Here is an 18,616-nt window from a genome sequence, read left to right on the forward strand (position 1 = left end):
GAAGGGAGAGAGGGAATAACTAGAAGAGAACTGGTGATAATGGTGGTTGTGTGCCACTGAATTGTTTCTGACTCATAGTTGACCATGTATAAAGTTTCCAAAGCTTTATGCAAACAGAAAGTCTCATCTTTCTCCCACACAGCAACTGGTAGATTTGAATTGCTGATACTGCAGTTAGCAGTCCATATCTTAATACACTACGCTTCCAGATCTCCTTTAGAAGAGGAGTAATACTTGAATACTATGTCAGTTAGAAAAGTGTCAAGGACTCCACTCCTACCCACCCCCCGGCAAAAAACAAGGCTCTAGGAATTGATAAAAATATAAATTGAAATATTTTAACACATTGATGCAGAACTGGAGGCAATTACTAATCTATGCCAAGAAATTTGGAAGAAAGCTACATGGGCAACTGATTAGAATTGATTCCTATTTGTACTCTTTCCAAAGAGAGGTGACCCAATGGACTATAGATATCAGTAACAATATCATTAATATCACATGAAGATAAAATTGTATTGAAGATTAAAAAACAGTTACAATAGTACATTGACAGAGAATATCCAGATAGTCAAGTTAGATTCAAAAGAGGATGTGGAACTAGGAATATCACTGCTGATGTCAGATGGATCTTGGCTGAAAGTAGAGAATACCACAAAAAAGTTTATCTGTGCTTTATTGACTCTACAAAGGTTTTCGTCTGTGCAGAACATGATGACCTATCGATAACATGATAAAGAGTGGGTATTCCAGAACACTTGATTGTGTTCATGGGGAACTTGTACATAGACCAAGAGACAGTCATTAAAAAAGAACAAGGGGATAGTGAATGGCTTATAATTAGGAAAGGGGTGTGTACTAGTGCTCCATTCTTTCACCTTATATATTCAATCTGTATGCTTAAGAAAGAATTTGAACAGCTGGATTATATGAAGAAGAGTGTTGTTATCAAAATTGGAGGAAGACTCATTAATAACCTGTGCTATGTAGATGATACAACCTTGCTTGCTGAATGTGAAGAAAACTTAAAATACAGATGAAGATCAAAGACCACAGCCTTAATTATGGAATTCACCTCAATGTAAAATATAGAACAATCCTTATCACTGGTGCCAAATAAGATAATGATAAATGGAGAAAATGTGATGCTGTCGAAGACTTCATTTTGCATGTATCGATAATCAACACTGATAGAATCAGCAGTCAAGAAATAAAACAGTATGTTGCATTAGGCAAATCTGCTGCAGAAGACCTCTTTAAAGTTCTTAAGAGCTCAAATATTGGTTTGAGGACTAAGATGTATCTGACCCAAGTCATGGTATTTTCTATGAATGTGAAAGTTGGACAATGAATAAGGAAGACCATAGAAGAATTGATGCATTAGAGTTATGGTGTTGGAGAAGAATATTGAAAGTACCATGGACTGCCAGAAGAATAAACAAATCTGTTAGAAGAAGAACAGTTAGAATGATCCTTAGAAGTCAGGATGACAAAACTTTGTCTTTCATACTTCAGTCTTATTATCAGAAGAGATCAGTCTCTGGAGTAGAACATCATTCTTGGTAAAGTACAGGATCAGCAAAAAAGAGGATGACTCCCAGTGTGATGGATTAGCACAGTGGTAGCAGCAATGTGCTCAAGCGTAACAACAATTGTGAGGCTTGTGTAGGGCCAGGCAGTGTTTCATTCTGTTGGGCATATGAATCGCAGTCACCTTGAGGACACCTAACAACAACAGTTTGAGGTAATTGGTTGCAGCAGCCTATGAAACTATTAAATACAGGAACTAGACATCAATCTAACAATCACACAGAGAAACAGAAAATTATTCTGTGATAATTACTGCAAAGATATCCATAATGCTATGGGGTTAATAGAGAAAGTAATAGACAATAGTTGGTTGGCCTAAATCTGAGAAAAGAATGGGAGTTAATCAGGTAAAAAAGAATAAGAAAAACAGCTGCTGTGAGAAAATCCCAACTCATATGTGTCAGAGTAGAGCTATGCCACAGGGTTTTCAATAGCTGACTTTTCTGAGAAGCCTGGAAGATGTGAGTGGACTTGCCTCCAACCTTTCAGTTAGCATCTGAGCACATTAACTGTTTCAATTCCCTAGGAACACCAAGAACGGAGAAAGAGTTAGAAGAAAGTGACTAACATAAAGACATTATGCAAAGGTCCTGTAGCTGGATAGACCATAGCACTTGTAGCAGGACGTTTACTTGACACTTCACATGTGTCAACCTACATCACAGATACAATGATTATTATTGCATTCCCAAGCACCCTTCTGTTTACTCTACTCAAATGTTTCCCCCATTATATGTCTTGCACATCTAATCTGCTTTTGATGTCTGCTTCTCTGAGGACTTGAGTCAACACAAATGGTGTTAGAAATTGTTTAAATGGTGTATCTTCAGCTGGATACACTTTTGACAAGATTGAAAATAAATGATGGGCAAAAACTAAGGGTTGTTGTTATTGTTGTGCCATTGAGACAGCGAAGACTTATAACTACCAGAGAATAAATAAATTAAGATCCACCAGCAAGGCCAGCCCCAGAAACAGTCAGGTAGAGCATGGTTGATGGCCACATGACTGCCGGGTTACCCAATGTTTTCATCACAGCAAAGCCATCATTGCTACTGGTAGATTTTTGTCACTGTCTCTGTGGCAATCACTTCCAGTGGCGTTCACAGAACCTCAACATTCCCTATAATTTTTTAATTCGCTCAAGATTCAAAGTTCAGTTGAAGTACTAAAAGATTGGCTGAGCCTAAATATGTTCTTTGACTGCCATAGATAGGAGAAGGAATTTAGTTCCTTAGAAGTTTCTAAAATGAGGGAATGTACTACATTTTACAAACGTTTTATGAAATTGTTGTTGTTAGGTGTCATCAAGTTGCCTCAGACTCATAGTGCCTTATGCATAACAGAAAGAACCACTGTCTTGTCCTGCACCAACAACAATTGTTGCTAGGTTTGAGTCAATTATTGCTGCCCATTTGTCTGTCCATCACAATGAGCATCTTCCTCCTTTTTGCTGATCCTCCACTTTAGCAAGCATGATATTCTTCTCCAGGGACTGGTCTCTCTGGACAAGTCCAAATACATGAGATGAATTCTTACCACCCTTGCCTCTAAACAGCATATTGTCTGTATTTCTTCCAAGACAGATTTTTTTTTGTTTGTTTGTTCTTCCTGCTGTCCATACTACTGGCAGTATTCTTCACCAACACCATAATGAAAATCAGTCAGTACTTCTCTGACCTTCCTTACTCATTGTTTAGCTTTCACATGCATAGGAGGCGATTGGAAATATCATGACTTAGATAGACATACCTCAGTTCTCAAACTAGCATTTTTGCTGTTTAACACTTTAAAGAAGACTTTTGTAGCAGAGTTTCCTTATGCGATACACTATTTGATTTCTTGACTAATGTTTCCATTAATGTTGACTGTGGATCTAAGCAAAATGAATTACTTGACAATGTTGATCTATTCTCAGTTTATCATGATGTTATTTACTGTTCCAGTTATTAGAATTTTTGTTTTCTTTACTTGAGATACAATCCATGTTATGGCTATAATATTGGATTTTCTTCAGTGTATACTTTTAGTGTTTTTGCTTCTAGCAAGGAGAGTTGTTTCATCTGCATATTCAGGTTGCTAATGAGATTTTCTCCAATACTAATGTCACATTCTTCTTCATATAACCCATTTTTTTGGATTATTTGCTCAGCATATAGACTGAACATGTATGGTGAAAGCATACAACCTTAGCACACAACTTTCCTGATTTTAAACCAATCATTGTCCCATTGTTCTGTTTGACGTACTGCTACTTGGTTCAGCACGAACACAATGAAGCATTCTGAAGTTGCCATTCTTTACAATATTATTCATAGTTTGTCATGACTCCCACAGTTGAATCCCTTTGCATAGTTAATAAAGCACAAGTACACATCATTCTGGTATTCTATGTTTTCAGCCAAGATCCATCTGACAGCAGTAATATCTCTCATTCCACATCTTCTTCTGACTCTGGCTTCAATTTCTGGCAGCTTCCTATTGATGTACTGTTGCAATCATTTTGAATTATCTTCAACAAAATTTTACTTGCATGTGATATTAATGCTAATATTCAATAATTTTTGCATTCTGTTATGTCACCTTTATTTGGAATGAGCACAAATATGGATTTCTTCCCAATGGCTTGTCAGGTAGCTGTATTCAAGTTACTTGGCATAGACAAGTAACTGCCTAGGGTTCCATCAGTTTGTTGACACATTTCAATTTATATTCTGTCAATTCCTGAAGTGTTGTTTTTTTGCCAACATCTTTAGTGCATCTAGGACTTCTTTCTTCAGTACCATCAGTACTTGAGCATATCTTACCTCTTGAATTGGTTGAGTATCAACCAGTTCTTTTTGGTATAGTGACTTTGTGTATTCCTTCTATCTTTTTAATGCTTTCTGCATCATTTAATAATTTCCCAATGATGTTAAGTGCTATCTAGTCATTTCCAACTCACAGCAACCCTTTATAGGACATCCTAGGAGCCACTGATGGTTTTGAACCACTAAACTTGTGGTTAGTAGTCCAGTACAATATTGAAGGAGTCTTTATGTGACAATGTAGGAGGAGCACTGTATTCCTAACTGCAAGTTCAGTGGTTCAAACCCACAAGCTGCTCCTCAGAAGCTCTAAAGGCATTGCTATGTATAAAGGAGACTTGGTGTGGCACTACAGGATAATGCACTGGACCACAAGGTCAGTTTAAACTTAAGGTCAGTAGTTCAAATCCACCATCCACTCCTTGGAAAACCTATACAGGGTCACTGTGAGTCAGAAACAATTCAACAGCACTTGACAACAACAATGTATTTAAATGGAGTCCTGTTGTGGCACTATGGGATAAGCACTGGACTGGTAATTACAAGGTCAGCAGTTTTAAACCACCAGTCACTCCTTATTCGGGGTAAACATAAGTTGGAAGCAACTCCACAGCACTTAAAAACAACAACAATGTGTGTAAAATGAGCCATCTCAGAAGCAGGAATGGGAGAAATCTCACTATCATCAAGAAAGAACAGCCAGGAGTGGAGTGCATACTTTAGAACCCAAGGTCCATGCACAGTGAACTGCCTTAACTCATGAAAATAAATCTGTGACACTGAAGAAGTAGAAGAAGAATGGAAGAGGAACTACTGCAGCAGAACTGAAAACCAGAGCATAAGACGGACCAGTGACCTTCCTAGACTAGAGAACAAGTAAACCTTCTATGGACAGGAGGCTAGCTTGCAGTGTGGGAGCTAGGTTTTCTGACCCACAGAACTACAGCCAAGTACCTTTGGAGTGAGGCTTATGGTGGGGGGTGGTATGACCTTTAACCATTTATCAGCATATCTAAAAGAGCTTTGGAGTACTGGTGTGGAACTGTAGGATATACATTAGACTGCAAGATCGGTTTGAACCACAAGCTCAGCATTTCAAACCTACCCTGAACATTTCTGACCCTTAACAGTAACTTGTTAACCTCCTTCATAAAACCCTTAATTGTGAGTATGGTGTTTGAGTTCTGTGTGGTCATTGCTATGAATTTTTGAACCTAGTAGAGCAGAGTAATATGAATATAATGATGGTGAAGTAGGTTTTGACTTTTGGCGGGATGGGATGGACCATATTTTTACCCAAGGCTTGAGTATTTTCTTCAGTTCTTCCAGCTTGAGAAATGAGGAATGTGTTCTTCTCTTGTAGTATTCTAACTCTGGGTCCCTGCACATTCCATTATAATACTTGCTTTGTCTTTTTTAGCTGCACTTTAATACAAATTTTTTTCAACTCTCTTAGTTCCTCATTTGTTCCATTCACTTGCGCTTCTCTATGCTCAAGAGCAAGTTTCTGAGTCTCTTCTGACATCCAGTTTTAATCTTTTCTTTTTTTCTTGTCTTCTTTTTTTTTTTTTCCTGTCTTTTTAGTGACCTTTTTTTTTCTTTATGTGTTACATCCTTGATATCATCCCAAAACTCTTCTGACCTTTGGTCATTAGTGTCTGATGTATCAAATCTGTTCTTGAGATTGTCTCTAAATTCAGGAGGAATACACTCAAGGTCATACTTTTGTTCTTATGGGTTTGTTTTTATATTCTTCAGCTTCAGCCTGAACTTGCATGTGAACAATTGGTCTATTTCACTGTCACCTCCTGGCTTTGCTTTGGCTGATCATATTGAGCTGCTCTATTATCTCTTTTTACAGATGTAGTCCGGGGTGTACCATTTGGCAATGCTAATGTGTACAATCACTGTTTATATTGTTGAAAAAAGGTATTTGCAATGAATAAGTCATTGTTGTTTTTGTTGTTAAATGCCATCGAGTCAGTTCATACTCACAGTGATTCTATGTAGAGTTTCCAAGGATTGGCAAGTGGGTTTGAATCCCTGGCCTTCTGGTTGGCAGCCCAGTGCTTATCCTACAGCACTTGCAAAATTCTATTATGTGATCTTTATTATCATTTCTATCATAAGATCTATTTTCCAACTACTTTCAAATTCCAATCACCATAATTATCAATTCATCTTGATTCCATGTTTAATTAATTTCAGACTGAAGAAATGGGTTGTTGTTAAGTGCTGTCTAGTCGGTTCCGACCTGTAGCGACCTGTAACTCTTCGGGTTTCCGAGAAGCAGCTGGTGAGCTTGAACTGCCGACCTTGCAGTTCAAACAATTTTGCAGTCTGGTGCATTAACCCACAGCACCACACCAGTACATGGGTTGGTTATGTACCATGGAGTCGGTTCCAACTCACGTGACCCTGTACAGGGTTTCCGAGGATTTAAATCTTTATGGGAGCAGAAAGCTTCATATTTCTCCCACAGAGTAACTGGTAGTTTGCTGACCCTGAGGTTGGCAGCCTGATTCGTAAGCACTATGCTACCAGCTGCTCCTGGGTAAAAGTGTTCAATTTCTTCATCATTGACTTTAGTGTTTGATGCATCAATTTTTAATTATAGTCATATCAACTGGTCTTTGTATGTATGGTGTTGTTGCTGTTAATTGCTGTTCAGTCAGTTCCAACTCTTAGCGACCTTGTACAGGGTTTCTGAGGAGTGACTTGTGGGTTTAAACCACCACCTTGAAGTTCAAATCGACCTTGCTATCCTACAGGGCCATGCCAGTGCCATGCTTGAAATGTTCTTTTTAGTATGAATGTAATGATGGTGATAGTGGTGTGCCATGAATTGGTTTCGACTCATATTGACCCTGCATAAGGTTTCTGAGGCTGTATATCTTTACAGGAGTAGAAAGCCTTATCTTTCTCCTGTGGAACAAATGGTAGTTTTGAACTGCTGACCTTGAGGTTAGTAGCCTGACTTATAACCACTACTCTAGCAGAGCTTATTTAGAAAATCATATGATTTTACAACAAAAAATGGCCAGTACCAGTCCATTTCAGCTTACTAATGCCTAGAATGTTGGTCTTTATGTGTTCCATTTCATTTTTGATGACTTCTAATTTTCATAGATTCATACTCTGTATGTTCAATGTTTTGATTATTAATTAATATTTACAGCCATTTCTTCTCAATTTGCATTGTGCCCTATCTGCAAATGAAGGTCCTCAGTATTTGCTCTGTCCACATCATTAAGGTAAAGTCAACTTTAAAGAGGCAGCTCTTCCTCAGTTGAATTTTGAGTGTCCTTCAACCTGAAGGGGTCATCGTCCACTATATTAGACAGGTTTCACTGCCTTTCATCCGGTTTTCAGTGGATTGTTTTTCAGAAGTGATCTGTCTCTCCTTTTTAGTCTGCCATAGTGTAGAAACTGCAGAAACCTATCCATCAAGGGTGACTGTGATAGTTAAGGTTTTCTGTCAACTTAGCTAGGCCAGGATTTTCTATGGTTTAGCAATTAAGAAGCCTACATTGACACCCAAAGTACAGAAACTTCTTAATCGAGCAAAGGATTATACACTCAGTTTTAAAGAAACAAAAATTGTGGAAAAGTACAAAGACTCCAAAAGTGAATTGTTGATTACTTGTAAAACATCCACTAGAACAGTTAGACAACAAGGTAAAAGTAGAAGCTTTCTATCCTCATTGAAGAGCACTCTTAGCACTCCTTCAACTAAACCCACTCTGAAGACACCAGAAAGAAAGACTCAGAGCTCTGTAAACCGAGATCATGCTACATCTGCATCCAAAGGCAAGAACCCTGCATTGATTTTCAGAACACCTATATCTGGACAGTCAACACCTACTTTCTCTTCCTCAAAAAATATGAGCAAAACAAAGAACACTTCTGCCAACTAAAAATGTTGCTTAGTCAGCAAGAAACCCCAAAGACAAATATGGACTTTAGAAATTTCTTATCTTCTCTGTAAAGGATGGATTTTGAAAATATATGTCTGAAACTGAAAAAAAAAAAAAGTAAAGTTAGATTTTTTTTTTTTACAATAAGCTCTTTTTGCCAATACTTAACAGAAATTTGATATTTCAATTTTTTTTTTCAAATTATGAGTCGTTTGTGATTCCAGACATATTTCATAATTGCTCAATATAATATTCTTAAATTTTAAGTTACGAAATGCAAAAAAAAGGTGGTTGTTTCTGTATAGTCAGGGGCTTTATCACTTTACCCTAATAACTTCATTGAATTATATAATGTTCAAACCATTCTACCTTTTTTTTTTTTTTTTTCTTTTAGTATGTGTAGCTTTCATTAAACTCTTGTAATAATGGTCTTATACAATACATGTCCTTTTGTGAATAATACATTTCACTCAGCATGGAGTTCTGGTGTTGCGCTGTGGGTTAATGCGACCCTGTATTAGCGTAGTGGTTACGAATGGGGCTACGAATTCAAGGTCAGCAGTTCGAAACTACCAGCTGCTCCGCGGGAAAAAGATGAGACGTTCTGCTCCCGTAAAGATTAACAGCCTCGGAAACCCTGTGCAGGGTCGCTATGAGTCGGAACCGACTCCACGGCACATAACAACAACAATAGGGTTTCCAACGAGAAACTGGTGAGCTTGAACTGCCGAACTTATGGTTCAAATGACCCTATACAGGGTTGCTATGGGTTGGAACTGACCCAATGGCACTTAATAACAACAATAATGTTATCAAGGTTCATCTATGTTGTGCAGTGATTTGCAGCTTCATTGTTATTCTTCAAGATAGCAGAATATTTCATTGTGTGTATGTACTAAAGTTTGTTTATCCATTATTCCATTAATGAGCACTTAGTCTTGTCTCTATCTTTTTGCTTTTATGAATAGTGCTGTGACAAACTTTGCTGTGCATAGATCTACTCATGTTCTGGCTCACATTTTTTATGGATATATACCAAGTAGAGGAATTGCTGGATCATAACGTATTTCAATTTCCAGTTTTCTGAAGAAGCGCCGTACCATTTTCCATAGTCGTTGAACCATTTTACAGCCCCACCAGCAATGTAGGAGAGTCCCAGTCTCTCCACATCCTTGCCAGCATTTATTGTCCTCTGCTTTTTTGAACTTTGCTGTTATTGCTGGTGTGATATGTCATTTTTGTTTTGATTTGCATCTAATGATTAATAATAATGAACATTTCTTCATATGTTTGTTAGCTGCCCAAGTCTCTTACTTGGTGAAGTGTCTGTTCATGCCCTGTACCCATTTTTTAATTGGGTTATTTGTCTTTTTCTTGTAGAGGTGTTGTAGTTTCCTATAGATTTTAGAGATTAGTCCCTTGTCTGATATGTCACTGTAAAAAAATTTCCCCATTCTTTAGGCTCCTTTATCACTCTTTTGGTGCAATCTTTTGTTGCACACAAGTTTCTAATTTTTAGTATGTCCCAATAATCTATTTTGTCTTATGTTTGTGCAATTTTCACATTGTTTGGTAGTCTATGTGTGTCCATCCTTAAATTTGTCCCTATGTTTTCATTGATGACCTTTAAAAATCTGGGATTTACATTTAGTTCTTTAATCCATGTTGAGTTGGACTTTGTGTATGGTGTGAAATAAAGATCTTGTTTCATTCTTTTACATACCAATTTCCAGTTTTGTCAGCACCATCTGTTGAAGAGACTATCTCCTCTCCAGTCAATGTGCCTTGGTCCTTTGCCAAAGATCTGTTGGCTGTATGTGGATGGGTTAATTTCTGGATTCTGAATTCTGGTCCATTAATCTATATATCTTTCACTGTACCAGTAGCAGGCTGTTTTGACCACTGTGACAATGTAGTAAATACTGAAATCAAGGAGTGAGAGGCTTCCAACTTTATTCTTCTTCTTAAGCAGTGCTTTGCTTACCTGTGGACTCTTTCCTTTCCATGTAAATTTTGTAATCGTTTTTTCCGTCTCCTTAAAAAATGTCGTTGGAATCTGGATTGGGATTGTGTTGTATGTGTAGATCGCTTTTGGTAATATTTACATAGCCACGATGTTAAGTATTCCTATCCAGGAACCTGATATGTTCTTCCATTTTTGTAAACCTCTTTTGGTTTCCTGTAGTAGTGTTGTATAATCTTCTTTATATAGGTCTTTTTTCTTCCTCTGCTTAGATTTACTCCTAAATATTTCATCCTTTGGTTGACCACTGTAAGTGGTATTGCTTTCCTAATTTCCTTTCAGCATTGTCATTATTATACAGTATAGAGGGATTCAACCAATTTTTGTATATTGAACTGCAAGGTTGGTGGTTCAAATTCATCATTCACACTTTGGAAATCCTAGACAGGGCAGGGTGGCCATGAGTCAGAACTGACTCAATGGCACTTAACAACAACAACAATATATACATTTGGAGTCCTGGTGTGGTGCTATAGGATATGTACTAGACTTCTAACCACAAGGATGGCAGTTCAAGCCTACCAGCTGGTCCTTGAAAACCCTGTGCAGACCTGCTGTGACTCAGAACTGGCAGCACTTGACACCAAGAAAGCGGTGATGGTGTTTCTGTGCTCTTGAGTGGCTTCTGACACATAGTGACTCTGTGCAGGGTTGCCAAGGCTATAAATCTTTAAGGGAGCAGAAAGCCTCATCTTTCTTCCACAAAGAAGCTGGTGTATTTGAACTTCTGGCATTGTGATTACCAACCCAATTAACCCACTATACCATCAGAGCTCCTCCTACAACAATATTTATGATATCTTTATATAAAATTATAAATATTTATAAATAGACACATAAACATGCATTTATTTCAAGATCTCTTTCTCTTTATCTATCTATATTCAATAACTTAAAAGAGTGCATAACAGACAGTAAGTGTTCAATGAATTTAAACGTATCATCTTCTTTTGATAATATTTTGTTTCAATCTGTAATTGATTTACATTTTCAGTAGTCTTTGCAGATGGCTTGTTGTTGTTGTTTTAAAGTGCTGGTGAATGTGTTATGACACATAGCAACCCAGTATAGGTTTTCTAAGGAATGGATGGTAAGTTTGAACCACTGACCTTGTGGTTCAAACCAACCTTGAGGTCCAGAGCTTATACTACAGCAACAGATAGAAACGAACTCTGGATAAGCATTGAGCTGATAAGTGATAGATGGGCAATTCGAACACATAGTGGCTTTGTGGGAGAAAAATGTGGCAATCGTGAAAACTATAGCCAAAGAAACCAATGGGGCAATATAATTATTGCTGTAGGAGGAGCTTTGATGGTATATCTCTAGTTCCAAGTCCTCTTCTGAATCGAGCTTCAGTTTCTGTTAGCTACTTGTTAATGTACTGACCAAAGAGTTTTGGAATTATCTTCAGCAAAATTTTACCTGCATGTGATATTAATGATAATGTTTGATCATTTATGCATATTGTTGTGTCACCTCTCTTTGGAATGAGCACAAATAAGGATCTGCTCCAAATGGTTTCACATTTCTTGCTATAGTGAGAGCCTCCAGCACTGCATGTGTTTGTTGAAGCATTTCAATTTGTATTCCATCAATTCCTGAAGCCTTGTTTTTTGGCAATGTTTTCAGTACAGCTTGGACTTCTTCCTTCAGTACCTTCAGTTATTAATCATTGTTGCAAAATAGCATATGCAACAACATAGCATTAATATTAATGCTATGTTGTTGCATATGCTATTTTGGTGACTAGAGGGGATGCCTGAGTGAATGGATACCCAACCCCCACCCCTGAAGTGTTCTACTATGCATGAGCACAGATCTTCTCAAAATTTAAAGTGATAGTTTCCATGTAAAACTAAATGGCCACCACTTGTCTGACAGCTTGTCATATTGTGGTGGCTAGTGAGTTGCTGTGATTCTGAAAGCTTTACCACTGGTATTTTGAAAACCAGCAGGGTCACCCATGGTGGACAGGTTTCAGATGAGCTTCCAAAGACAGACTAAGAAGAAAGAGTGACGAACTACTTCCAAATCTTTAGTCACTTAAAACCTTATGAATACCAGAAAAACATGTCAGATATAGTGCCAGAAAATGAGTCCCTCAGGTTGGAAGGCACGCAAAATGCGAATGGGGAAAGTCAGCCTCCTCAAAGTAGAGTTGACCATGATAATGCTAATGGAGTAAAGCTCGTGGGAGAAAAGCCTGCAGGACCTTCATTTGCTGATGGAGCACAACTCAAAATGAAGAGAAACAGCTGTAAACATCCATTGAAAATTGGAACATAGAATATATGAAATATGAATCTTGGAAAATTGAAAGTTGCCAAAAATGAAATGGAATGCATAAACATTGATATCTTAGGCATTAGTGAGCTGAAATGGACTGGTATTGGCCATTTTAAATCTGACAATTACATGGTTTACTATGCCTGGAATGACAAATTGAAGAGGAATGGTGTTGCATTCCTCATCAAAAAGAACATATCCAGATCAGTCATGAGGTACAATGCTGTTTGTGATAAGATAATATTCATGCGTAACATAATGGTTACAAATCGGGCTGCAAACCACAAGGTCAGCAGTTAGAAACTACCAGTTCTGTGGGAGAAAGATGAGGCTTTCTGCTCCCGTAAAGATTTATAGCCTCAGAAACCCTATACAGGGTGGCTATGAGTAGGAACCAACTCCATGGCACATAACAACAACAACAACAGGGAAGCCCAGTTAATACCACTATTATTCAAATTTATGCACCAACCACTAAAATTAGTGAGTGTGAAAAAAAGATTTCTACCAACTTCTTCAATCTGAAATTGATCAAACATACAATCAAGATGTATTGATCCTTACGGGTGATTGGATTGCAAAGGTTGGGAGCAAAGAGGAAGGATCAGTAGTGGGAAAATATGGCCTTGGTGATAGAAAAGATGCTAAAGAACGCATGATCAAATTCTGCAAAAATCAATTTCTTAATTTAAAATACCTTCTTTAGACAGGATAAAAGACGACTATACACATGGATCTTGCCAGATGGAAAACATAGCAATCAAATTGACTACATCTGCAAAAACAGATGATGGCCAGGGGCAGATTGTGGAACAGATCATCAATTACTCATAGGCAAATTCAAAGTGAAGCTGAAGAAAATGAAAACAAGTCCACGAGAGCCAAAATATGACCTTGAATATATCCCACCTGAATTTAGAGATCATGAAAAACAGATTTGATGCATTAAACATTAAAGACTGAAGACCAGAAGAGCTGTGAGATGACATAAAGAACATCATACATGAAGAAAGCAAAAAGTCTCTGAGAAGACAAGAAAAAAGGAAAAGGTCAAAATGGATGTCAGAAGAGATACTAAAACTTGTTCTCCAGCGTAGAGATGTTAAAGCAAATGGAAGAAATGAGGATGTACAAGAGCTGAACAGAAACTTTCAAAGATCAGCTGGATGAGATAAAGCTAAATATTACAATGCAATGTGCAAAGATCAGGAATCAGAATACCAAAAAGGAAGAACACTCTCAGCATTTCTCAAGCTGGGGGAACTGAAGAAAAAATTCAAGCCTTGACTTTCATTATTGAAAGATTCACTGGGCAAATTATTGAATGATACAGAAAGCATCAAGAGAAGATGGAAGGAATACACAGACTCACTATACCAAAAGGAAATGGTTAATGTTCAACCATTTCAAGAGATAGCATATGATCAAGAGCTAATGATACTTAGGGAGGAAGTCCAAGGTGCACTGAAGGAATTGGCAAAGAACAAGGTACCAGGAATTGATGGAATAAAAATGGAAATATTTCAAGAAAATGAGGCAGCACAGAAGGCATTCACTCATCTCTGCCAAGAAATTTGGAAGACAACTATCTGGCCGACTGAATGGAAGAGATCCATATTTGTTCCCATTCCAAAGAAAGGTGACCAAGGGAATGTGGAAATCATCTGACAATCTCTTTGATATCTCATGCAAGGAAAGTTTTGCTGAAGGTAATACAGAAATGGCTACAATCATACATTGACAGAGAACTTCCAGAGGTTCAAGCCTGATTCAGAAGAGGCCGTGGAACGAGGGATATCACTGCTGATGGATGTCCCATGGATCTTGGCTGAAAGCACAGAATACCAGAAAGATGTTTACCTATGCTTTATTGACTATGCAAAGGCTTTCGATTGTGTGGATCACGACAAGCTATTGACAACATTGCTAAGTATGAGTATACCGGAACACATAATTGTGCTCATAAGGAATCTACTTGGATCAAGAGGCAGTTGTTTGAACAGAACAGGGGAACACTGAATGTTTTAAAATTAAAAAAGGTATGTGACAGGGTTGTTTTCTTTCACCATACTTGTTCAATCTGTATGCTGAACAAATCATCTGAGAAGCTGGCTTCTATGAAGAAAAACATGCCATCAGGACTGGAGGAAGACTCATTAACAACCTGTGATATGCAGATGATACAACCTTGCTTGCTGAAAGTGAAGAATACTTAAAACATTTACTGATGAAGATCAAAGAGCACAGCCTTTGGTATAAATTACATCTCAATGTAAAGAAACCAAAAATCCTCACCACTGGACCAATAAACAACATTCTTATCAATGGAGAAAAGATTGATGTTATCAAGGACTTCATTCTTCAACACTCACAGAAGCAGCAGTCAAGAAATCAAATGGCATATTGCATTAAGCAAATCTGCCGCACAAGACCTTTTTAAAGTGTTGAAGAGCAAAGATGTCAGCTTGAGGACTAAGGTGTGCCTGACCCAAGCCATGGTGTTTTCAATAACCTCATATACATGTGAAAGCTGGACAGTGTATAAGGAAGACCATAGAAGAATTGATGCCTTTGAGTTATGGTGTTAGAGGAGAATATTGTAAGATCCATGGGCTGCCAAAAGAACTAATAGATCTGTTTTGGAAGAAGTGCAGCCAGAGTGCTCCTTAGAGGCCAAGATGACCAAACTTCATCTCTCATACTTTGGACATATTGTCAAGAGGGACCAGTCTTTGGAGAAGGATATCATGTTTGGTAAGGTGGAGGGTCAGAGAAGAAGAGGAAGACCCCCAACGAGATGGATTGGCCAAGTGGCAGTAATGTATCGATGGACTCAAGTGTGGCAACAATAATGAGGCTGGCCCAGGATTGGGCACTGTTTCGTTCTGCAGTGCATAATGTCGCTATGGGTCGGTACCGACTCGATGGCACCTAACAACAGCAACATCACATTGTAGTTGCTCAATAGATATTTATCAAGTAAATAAATGAAGAGATTATTATGGAAAAGAAGTCCATGAATGAACTTATTTGGGGAAAAATCCACTTTAAATCATATGTAATTGTTTGTGTGTGTAGAATAGAATTAATAGGGTTTTTTTTAAATCAAGTTTATACCAGTGTCCTTAGCTTAAAGAAGGGTAAATGAAGATTCATAGAATTTAATCTTCTTTCAACAGTTTTTGATTCATTAAGTGGACATTTTGGGATATAATTGCAGTCCATCTGCTTCCAACTCTACTATAATGCTCTGTATATTTTTATATTTATTAAAACAGTAACATTTTATAAAGATATGATATAAACAACAAAATTTTCTGCTCTTGGATAGTATAAATGGTATATTACAGCTGAAGGAATAAATTGCCAATGAAATATCAGAAGAATAGTTCCCAAATTAAAAAATGAGGCCAGATCCTTTTTAGTACACTGAATACTAAGTAGTATAGAAGGAAAATCATCCCTAAACTTGGATACATAAGTGTACAATGATTTCTAACATAATATTCTGCACTTGGCTAAACTGATAATCTCAGACCTGCAAAAAATTCACAGTTCTTTGAAGTACTTACGTGAGTATGAGCTGCAATCAAATAAGTCTGAAGACTAAAAGGAGAAAAACATACGATTTAAGAAACAAAATTTTGACAAAGGTAAATTTCAAAGTGAAAGTTTATGATAGGACTGAAGAATACAGGTTGTATTTGAACAGAAAATCAATAGCCTCCAAATAGAGATCCTCAAAGAGAATAAATTAGATTTCAAGCAAAGAATGAATAATCCTGAAATTAATTAACTAAAACTATAAAAAGTTGTGAAGCAACAATAAAGCATACTCAACAGACAGAATTTTGAGCAATTAATAGCCTATAAGGCTAGGAGATTGATTTGAGCCTAGGAGCATGTTGTTCTCAGTGGAACATGGGTTGCTATAATCAAGCACTAGGAAAAAAAAACAAAACAAAAATGAGGTCCTATCATTCTATTTGCCTGTGCAAGGTATATTTCAGTTTTAGTAAAGTAAATATTGTTTGTGATATTTTTTAATATTTAAAAATTTACTTCTAGATTAAGAAGGAACATTACATAGGATTTAAGTAGGAAATATAAGTGTTATTTATTTTGTAAATATAGTGGAAGAGCTGGCATAGTTTGGGGGATATAAGACTGGAAACATAGGTATAGTGGGAAAGGTGGGCTTAAGAAAGTAAATATATAACTTACAAAATCTGGCACGTTTGTGAAGGGAAGAATTTTTAAAAAGTAAAAGATGAAGGAACAGGCAATTATTTCCAGTTAATTAAGGATATTAATAGATAAACTAAAATGATCACATAATTTTAAATAATGGAAAGTGTGAAAATGTAAGTAAAAGACTATATAATAATATATCTCCATTTTTTTGTAAATTGTTTTTAAATGCTGTCAGTTTGGGTATGACTCATAGCAATCCAATGCACAATAGAACAAAACACTGCCCAGTCCTGTACCACCTTCACAATTGTTTTTATGCTTGAGTGCATTGTATCTGCTACTGTGCCAACCATCTCATAGGGAATCTTCCTCTTTTCCTCTGACCCTCCACTTTACCAAGTATAATGTCTTTCTCTAGGGACTACTCACTCTTGATAATATATCCAAAGTATAAGAAATGAAGTTTTGTCAAGTTGGCTTCTAAGGAGAATTCCAGTTGTACTTTCTCCAGCAGATTTATTATTCTGATAGTCAATGGCATTTTCAATATTCTTTTCCTAAACCGTAACCCAAATGCATAAATTCTTCTACAGTCTTCTTTATTCATTTTCCAACTTTCACATGATATAAGGCTATTGAAAATACTATGACTTTCATAAGGTACACCTTTTGATTTAATTCATTCTTTCTCTCTCCACTTTGCACTCTTCCTGTCATCTGACACAGCCTGAAGAAGTCTCCAACCTGATGCTTGATTTGCTAGATCTGACAATCATGTGAGCCAATCCCTTGAAGTAAATATTTCTACTTCTTTCTCTTTTGTTTTCTCTTTTTATTGACAGGAACATAGAGATTAGTAGATAGATGATGATGATAATATAGATAGATAGATTGTTAGATAGATAGATAGATAGATAGACAGACATAGATAGATAGATAGACAGATACATACATACATACATGGGACCTTCAAAAGTTCATAGACTATGCCTATTATGAAAAAGCAATGCATGGATTTTTAAGAAACTTTGCACCCAAATGAACTCACACTAACTTCTTATAACTTGTCAGAACAGGATCAAGAAAGATAAGACATCCATTTGGAAAGAGCCTCTATCAGAGCAAAAATAATTCTTCTACAATTGATGCAGGAGCAAACAAAAAATTTATAGTGGGGCTTTAGTAGAAGAATGGTGATTCTTCAAGAAAAGTTTATGGGGACAATGTCCCAAAGAAATGAACAGTTTTCAAATACATCGGTCATTTAAGAAAGAATAAAAAAAATATTGAAGATGAAACCCACAGCAGCAGAACACTGACATCAGTTTACAAGGAAACAGTTTTGTTCATGCCTTTGTTGAAGAGGACTGACGATCAACAGCAGAAGCAATTGCCAACACTGTAGATATCTCAACTGGCTCAGTTTACACAATTCTAAATGAAAAATTAAATTTGAGCTTAATGTGTGCCAAAACTGTTTTTGCCAAAATCAGCTACAAATGAAAGTAGAGCTTTCAGTGGAAATTTTAAATAGATGTGATCAAAATTCTGAAGTATTTCTAGAAACAACAGTAATAGAAGTTGAAATATGGCTTTGCCAGTACAAACTGAAGATAAAGCATAATGAAAACCATAACTACTAAGAGGTTCAGGTGATCCATTCAAAGCAAAAGCAGATTGGGCAAGATTAAAGGTTATGGTAACAATGTTTGCTTGTTGATATTTTCGAGGGCCAAAAAATGATTAAGTCTGCTTATTAATGAGAGCGTTTTGAGAAAGTTAGTCAAATTTTTGCA

General features: G+C 36.9%; 1 pseudogene; it reads left to right on the forward strand.

Annotated features, from left to right (window-relative positions):
- The first annotated feature begins 2,579 nt into the window (after positions 1–2,579).
- LOC102842183 lies at positions 2,580–8,385 on the forward strand (annotated as a pseudogene).
- Positions 8,386–18,616: the final 10,231 nt, after the last annotated feature.

The sequence above is a fragment of the Chrysochloris asiatica genome, unplaced genomic scaffold, assembly GCF_000296735.1.
Source record: "Chrysochloris asiatica unplaced genomic scaffold, ChrAsi1.0 scaffold00236, whole genome shotgun sequence".
Taxonomy (NCBI): domain Eukaryota; kingdom Metazoa; phylum Chordata; class Mammalia; order Afrosoricida; family Chrysochloridae; genus Chrysochloris; species Chrysochloris asiatica.